The sequence below is a fragment of the Amblyomma americanum genome, chromosome 5, assembly GCF_052857255.1.
Source record: "Amblyomma americanum isolate KBUSLIRL-KWMA chromosome 5, ASM5285725v1, whole genome shotgun sequence".
NCBI classification, from domain to species: Eukaryota; Metazoa; Arthropoda; class Arachnida; order Ixodida; family Ixodidae; genus Amblyomma; species Amblyomma americanum.
The window spans coordinates 141,189,788-141,197,966 of record NC_135501.1 but is presented as its reverse complement, the minus strand read 5'-3'; positions in this window follow the sequence as shown (position 1 = coordinate 141,197,966).

The following is an 8,179-nucleotide window of genomic DNA, read 5'->3' as shown; positions in this document are numbered from 1 at the left end:
TACAGATTTGCCTTCTGTATATAGGGAATTAACCCATTACGCTGTCGCGCCATACCCTTATTGTGGTGCTTGTGGGTCCCCTCTATTTTTTTAATTTTCAGCCTTTCTTTTGTACCCATAGTAGCGTACTGAAGACGTCCAGGATGATGTAAATCCAACATCGGCTTTTGCCATCCGAACCGTTTAGCGCATTTTGCCGAGACTTCATTTGCTCAGCAGAAAGAATCAAGAAGGGGGGTCAATATGCCAATGAAATGTGTAAGCTACGAAAAGAATACACACATCGTTACAAAGTAAAGAAAAGTTGATAATTTGTCACAATATATTTCTTCGTTCCACGCACTTTAGGTGCGCTTTATTTCACTTGCAATGCGTGTGCTGTTGCACCTTTACGTGGTTTTATAATTTTGTTGCAACATTCATGTTTCTTTTAATTGCTGCAAACGCAACCAGCATGAGGCTCTAAAGCTAAATTAATAGCTAGTTGCTTATTTTTTCATTACTCTTCAGGTAAAGCTTCAAATTACACTCTTGATGAATTCTAATCCTTCGACTCAATAAATTTTGCGTTCTATCGACAAGGAGGTTATTTTTACCGAAAACAGACCTATTATGAACGATAAAACCCAAAAACTAATTTACGTATTTAGTTGCCCCACCTTTTTATGAAGTGTTGCGTCGTCAGCTGTTTCTTGATCAGGTATCTTTGAAAAATGTGCACACCGTCATTCTATCCCAGTGGGTGGTAACGATGTTTTTTTCTTCAATAATGCCACCAGTTTGAATAAGGTGGCTAAAAAAAACTGCTTTATTTATAATTTCAATTCTTCTAAGCCGCTTAGTTGACTGTTACTGCCGGACTAAAACCAAGGGAATCAATAAAGGTTGAATGGCTCATTCTGAATAAGGAAAAAATTGAATAAAATATTCCTCAGGGTCCGTATTGGAAGCGGGTAACATTATGAGACGAAAACGTCTAGCCAGACATCGCCACCGCAAAAGTGGGAGAAAGTTTTGCACTCATCTTCCTATTTCTTCTTGTCTGACTCAGCACGCACGCATGCACTCGACAACTACCGATTCTCTCTGGACACGTGGAAATCTACTATTTGCGAAACATCAATAAATTCAAGAAGTCCTCTGGCCTCGTCTCTCACTGTTTTAATTCTATAGTATTCGGACGGCAAGGTGAAAACTGCGTGGCAGCATTGGTGTCTGTGTGAAGCCTCCACCTGCCAGGAGGTGTTTGGAGGAATGCGCCCTTCTCCCACTGCAACCTCTCAACCATACCCATACACTCCTGCCACTATTCCCATCGCCTTCTCCACATTCATGGAGAGATGAGGGAGACGCCGGATGAAGAATGACTGAGCAAACATAAAGGTTTCTGAGCAGAAAATGCTTCGGACAACAGCAGGCCTACAAGCATAATATACAGTACCTAAAATGCCGGTCTTCAAAATTGAGGCTGTCGGGTTCTATTCTTTCTTGTATTGCTCATGAAGAGCAACCTGTATTTCACAAGCACCATCGGAGCCTGTGTTGGGAAGAGTCACCTGCGAATGCAGTGGTGCATCGCTTAAACGCTGCATTGCTGCGCCAGCAGAGGTTTGAGGACTAGCCTGCATATATGAATGTAAAACATTTTGCGCAGTCGCGCGCTCGGAATTGGAATGCAGTCAGAAATGGAATAGACTAGGGAGTCGAAGACAGTGCACTGTCGGAATTAGAATCAGAACAGGAATCGATCAGGCAGTGAAAGAAGTATGCTATCGCACTTCTGCATCTCTTCTATTGATCGCCGCCGCTTCTTTTTTTTTTTATTCGAGACTCCCAGCCCGCGTGGCACGGCAAGGTCGTTGAGCCCCATGATTGCGGCGATCAATCACCGTATGCGGGGAGACGCGTGGTACGGAACGAGGTCTAACTTCGATTTTCTCTCCAATTCAGACAGAGGAAGATGGTACCACTCGTGCGGTGCACTGCCAGCGCGTTTGTAAATATGGCCGGTATTAACGCGACCGCGTTAAGCAGCTCGTGCCGCAGAAAAGCCGGTGTCGGCGTTGTTGGCGTTGTTGGCGTTGTCGGCGTTGTAACACCAGAACCTCCAAATGAAAACAAAATCGTGCAAAGATACGGGGAATCGAACCCAGGCCTTTGAGATTGCGAGGCTAGCACATGCAGAACACGTTACAAAGGGTATTTTTGTTTTTAACATGGTATTTATTTATGATGTTTTATGGAGATGCGCTATCTATAAAGATTAAGAAAACAGTGGCACACCAATGCACATAAGCAAGGAAACACGAGAAAAGGGTCAGTTTGGAGCACATAGCTAATACATCATAACACGACACATCTATGCAACAAACAACGGGACAAAAGGCAATGACCACCACAACACTAAGATTAAGTGCCAATCTCGTTCAAACCTGGTCTGGCCATACAATTATATTAGGTCTAGAATCACTCTGCAGAAATGTCATTTAGCAGAAATAGTAGATTCCAATCCGGTTCATTGGGTAGTTGACTAGGACTGAATAAAAGTGGACCTAGTGAATACGTTTGATCTTTGACTTCGTGAAGTGTCTTTGGGCACTGACGCGTGCATGAGTAATAGCCTGGTAGCGCTGCAACACGACGTCGCGTTCCTTTCCTGAAGGCAAAGCTGAAGTGTCCTCCAATTTTTTGTCGTACATGGCGCGTTCACTACTTGCACTAAGGGGAAATTTATGCCTACATATTGCTATGGAGTGCACCAATCAAGACTGCGAAGAAAATGAGGCAGCATTGAGACACAATTATAAATATTATTCTCCTTACAACGATGATAGATCCGCAGTTTGTTCTGTTGTTTTCATGTCTCCTATACACTGCATGCGCTGTTTTCTATATGAACTGTCTTTTACTATCAATAATTTTATTTCTCAATTGTAAGTGCCCCCTCGCATCAACTTTGCCTCTTTTGGTGCGTCATAAACACATCGAGATATACTGAGTGATGAATTTATTTCTATTATTTTTCGTCGCTTCCGATGAGTCTGAAAAGCGCGTTCGCCTAGTTGCTTGCAATGACGTATTTGCTCGACCCATCTTGCTTTCTTTTACGCTTTCATGCGGCATATTCTGCCAAATAATTCGTATTTTTTGAATTCTTTCCACTACCCTTATCTCCGCAAAACCCGTCAATCTGATGTTTGCCGCTTCATGTGTCGCTTGCTACCACGGCAGGAAAAGTGGACCGTGGAACGTAGCGAATGTCGGTGTGAACGAGAGAGTAATTCGTGACTATGTGAAGCTCCGGAACTGCACACCCATTTTAAACCATTACGGTAAGATAGCTCTACCAAAGCGAAAAAATTGGTGGGACACTTCAGCATTGTCTTTAAGGTACGCGATAGCGATATGGGTCCCTAATCTGGTTAGGATCCCCGGAGTACTGGACCCACGATTCATTTCTCAACGCACGAAGCTTCTTTACACAATCATCCGCCTCTTGTAGCAAGGCGCAAGATATTCTGCCGTTCAGCAGACTGTCCGAGAAGTCAGCGTTCCGGATGACCATGACGGGTTGCGCGAAGCCGAGCACAATCCTGTGCCTCACTTCTGCAATTTCCGTCGTCGAGAAGGAGCCCCCTGGGCAGCAATATCCCAGAGCATTTTTCAACCATGGCGGGTTGCGGGAGGCCGGGCAGAATCTTGTGCACTAGGTTGGCCATTGGGTGGCCACCCTGGGTGGCTAGGATGGACATATGGGCCACCCTACCCCCGAACAGTTTTTGGCTCACAACGCCAACGACAACGCCGGATTATCAGCCGAACGGAAGTCTTAACGCTAGCGCTTTAAAATAATTCCTCAAAAGCGGTCAAGATCGATATGTGTTCTCACTCGCAGCAGATACCAGCAGATACAAGAGACCGTCAGGCGGATCGCAGTTATGCCACACCGCTTTTCTAGCGTCAATCAAGAGCCAGTCTGTTCCACTTTGGTTGTGCAGCCGACGACAGACATTCCAAAGCGGTGCAGTTTCCAGTAGTAGCTGCTTGTTCGACAGCATCATTAAACGATGGCATCCTAGTGAACACAGCTAGATTTAAAATTTCGGGTCATCTTAATCGCCTGACAATGCCTTTGCTCTGCCGTACTTATGGGCTTTATTTGACACGCTGTTTTATTCGTGCCAAGTATAAGCATGCAGTCAAAGGTCACCGTATATGACCTATGCAAGCAAATTGTTTCTATACTCAGTTTTCAATACTCCTATGTAAAATTATTATATTTCCGGCTGTTGCCGCAAGCGTGCAGATATGCAATGCTCTAAGCCGTCGCTGTTCCGTAAACAGGCAAGCATGTCAATAAGAGTTCACAAAGCTTCCATTTTCCTGGAATCGCACGGTGCCGGATGAAGAGAAACTACAAAGACGCCTCAAAACGTATTTGCTCAAGCATGCTGGCTGGTTCCTTGATAGATTCTGTTCTGGATCAGGTGGTTCGGTTAGAGTCTTCTTTTCAGTACTCCAGCTATGACAGGCTGGTTATAGACGCTTTGTCCCAATCCCTCTTACATAGTAGAAACCATATGACGACGCAGGTGGAGATATAAACTGCACTGCAGTATTCCATGCCTTGTAGCAAAATCGTTGTCCGGGTCAGGTTTTACAATAGTCGGCCTTTCTATGGCCGGCGCGGAGCTGAAATGGACTGCCCTCCGTTCTCGTCACGGAGTCAGCGACGTGAGCGGTGTGCGAACGCCGAGGAAGAAGTGGCTGTCATTGTCCCGGCGCTACTGACTGCGATCCGCGGCATTTGTTTGATCGCTGCAGGCAAGCTGGGGTGTACGGGGAAGCTCGGGCTTCGGAGGTATGTCTAAGGTTACGAAGAGCGGACCACACAAGAAACAGATCGATATGGCATCCAGGAGTTGCCTTTTATTGTTTTTTGCGTTTCTCCTAGAAATCCATGCTGCTTTAGCGCAGCAAGGCACGCCATTATTCCATTTCTAGCATAAAATAGCATAAGCAAGTGGGTACCAGACGCGAAAAAAAAGTATTTGATATGTTCATGGCAGACTTAATGGAAGCGGTGGATGTGTGCAAGGCCTGCATGTTCGCTAGCATATCCTATTCAAGGCTGAGCAAAACTTTTGGTGTTAGCGGTACTAAAAATATACTTCTGACATGTGGCTATTCCCATGAGCGGAAGCAAAGATGTTTGCATCTGTATGTCCATCAAAACTTTCTCCTTTTTTCAACGTTCTTGCTTCGAGTGTCGATTCCTGCAGATAGGTGCCAAGGCGTCACGCACATTTATGTAAATAATTTTTAATAAAATTACAATACCCTCATTATAAACGGAGAGAAACTTAACAGGGTTTTGTCTGCTAATAGTAGAGAGCTCATTTTAGCAAAAAGTAAACATAGAAGACTTCATAAAATGCCTCTCTTCCTCACATTTATGGACAATACGACTACGTGGGAGCACATTCAAAACACCATAACTTCCAATCAGCCTAGGCAGCCAAAATGATTCATTAAAGAGGCACTGCGAAAGAGGAATGTGCATTATACTGTAGGTAGGGTCTGACCACCGCATGATTCTTGGTGTTATGTTGCGTCCAGAAAAATGGGGGACATGTTTTACGAATATGTTTCACTCAGGTTTCGCGGGTCACATAATATAACGACTGACTGACGGCTTGTACGATCCACGCGCTATTTCTGTCAGTGGAGATAAATGTTGCAATCAGCCGCACCGATATGCCTTACAGTGATGAGGTTGCATACCTTTCGTCTCTCTGGGCACCCATAAAAACTACCTGTCTCACATTTAGGTACCTGAAGACAAAAAAAAACAAAAAAACAACTGAAAAAACTCCTGAAAAATAATTAAGTACCTCTAGGTAGGCAGCCACTAAAATATCTGCCTATCGAATATGCAAGTACCGCTTCAGCGCAGCTGTCTGCCCTCAGAAAAGGAGGACTCGCCATTCTAATTTCAGAATCCACGTGAAGACGTAAAGCTGATAGTCGCAGTGCTGCCCTCAAAGAATCAAAGATAAAAAAAGGCAGAGGGTGCCCCTAGTACACAAAAGCCTGCAGAGTCAGTGTAAATGCTCAACAGTGGTTTCGCATATTTTTATGGGCACAATGGAGAGTCAATAATCACGAAAGTCAAACAATACGCGTTGATTGCCCATCCATGAGGGCGAGGAGCTAAACTTTTCCTTTTCTTCCTGTGGTCCATCTTCGCTTTTGTGCCCTTGCCCATCTGTAGAGAACCCAACAAGAAATTAGGCTTAGTTTACACACCTCCTAATCCTCTTCAGCTTTTCCTGAGACTGCATGTTCCGTCACTCGTGTGTTGCCCGTGTATTGTTCGATGTCAGTGCACGTTAAAGAACCCCAAGTGGCCGAAATTATTCGATGTCCTTCACCAAGGCGTCTCTCATAACCTGAATCGCTTTGTAACGTTAAACCCTCCTAAACCAAGCCAGTTTTCTTCATATGGCTGGATCTGGTACGATAGCCAGAATTCGAGAATACAACCTTTCTATCTGGCACTTCTGAGCTGCATGGAAGCAGGCGCAGGGCTTAATGGCTATTAGCTTTTTTTTTCTTAAACGCAGAAGAAAAAACGATGATGGAAGTAACTTTATGGAATAATAATGTTCGAGACCTTCAAAATTTGCTCCATTGAAAAATAACATTCTCCGAAAAAAAATAGTAAGAAAATGAACCACACCATATTATTACCATACCATAAGACAAAACACGCATTAAATGAAAATTTCAGTTTACCTGCCGGCGCAACGTATACGGGAACGCGTAATTCAATTTTCCGGTGCGAAAGTCTGGAACTCAGTGCCCATTAATTTAAGCTTGCAAATAACTTTAAGCTCTGCTGCAAGTTTTCTCCGCAAGCAGGAAGGGCCCTGACATCCGCCTTTATTGATGGTTTGTGGACGTTTGTGAACTGTTCCTTCCTGTTGCTTACTATCCTGCGTCTCTTTTTTTATTGCTCTACTGTGAAGTGTTGCTTCAAGTGCGTATTTTGTTTCGTGCGATTTGTATTTCTGTTTCCTTGTTTCTTTTTGTTACTCTATCTCTTTTAAATTTTCGCTCATAACGGCTGCCTGGTGAACTTTATTCTATTTTGCGCTGAATCGTTTCACTAGCCACATGGCTATCAGTCCAAATTTTTTTATGCACAGCCTTGTATGTCCGAAACTAAAAAAATGCTTTGACTTTGACTTTCCAATAAAATAGCTCTATATTTGTCGCATAAACGCAAACGAACAAAACGTGGCCCTTCAGAGCAAACGACATGACATGCTTTGTTTAATAAATTCCTGTTTCTATAGAAACTTAAATTGTCTTTTAGAGATTTTCACACAATAGGCAAGGTAACTAAGGATAAAAGACCATTTCTTTGGCTAGAAAAGTGAGGTAGCACGTTTTCGCGGCAATCACAAAAGCACTCAGTGTTTCCCTTCTCGCACTTCCTAACTTCTTTTCCTCTCCAGTGCCACATAGAAACACAGTGCTATCATCAGCGACGTGCTGTTAAAAGCTCCTGAAATTCTCCTGGAAGTGAAATTTTGTCGACACAGCCGAGATTTATTTCCCCGAGAGTTCTTCGTTTAAGCCGTTTATCTCGCGGCGACAGTGTGCCGTCAAGTTGAAGTCCGACCAAGTTCCGGGATTTATTCTGACTTCCTTTTAGAGAACCGGGTTTTAAGTGCAGCGTGGCAGTCGACGTGAAGTCCATAATGCCAGAATCTGCTCGAGCAATGATTCAAAAGCATGTGATTGGGACAGCTTTCAGATGAGTGAAGTTCATAATTTTATACTTTCGTGCCGTATTTTGCTTCACAACCACATTATTTTCTGGTGGCGGCGATTGTATTAAGTTTAAATAATAATATCACTTGCCTTTCTCCCTTCTTAAAGGTTTATAATATTTTAGATGGGAATCAGAAAAAGTATTTTGCCTTACAATGATGTATAAACAAAGGAGACATAAAATGTGAATCTAGATAAAATTTCCGCTTATCTGTTTTGTTGAGACTTCGAAAAGCACGACGGAAAGTTTCTGTTCCTGTCATCAAAAGTGAGTACATGGATGGATTTTTCTGGCTCTATGCTCGCTGCGCTGATTTGGTTCTTCTGCAAGGAACAT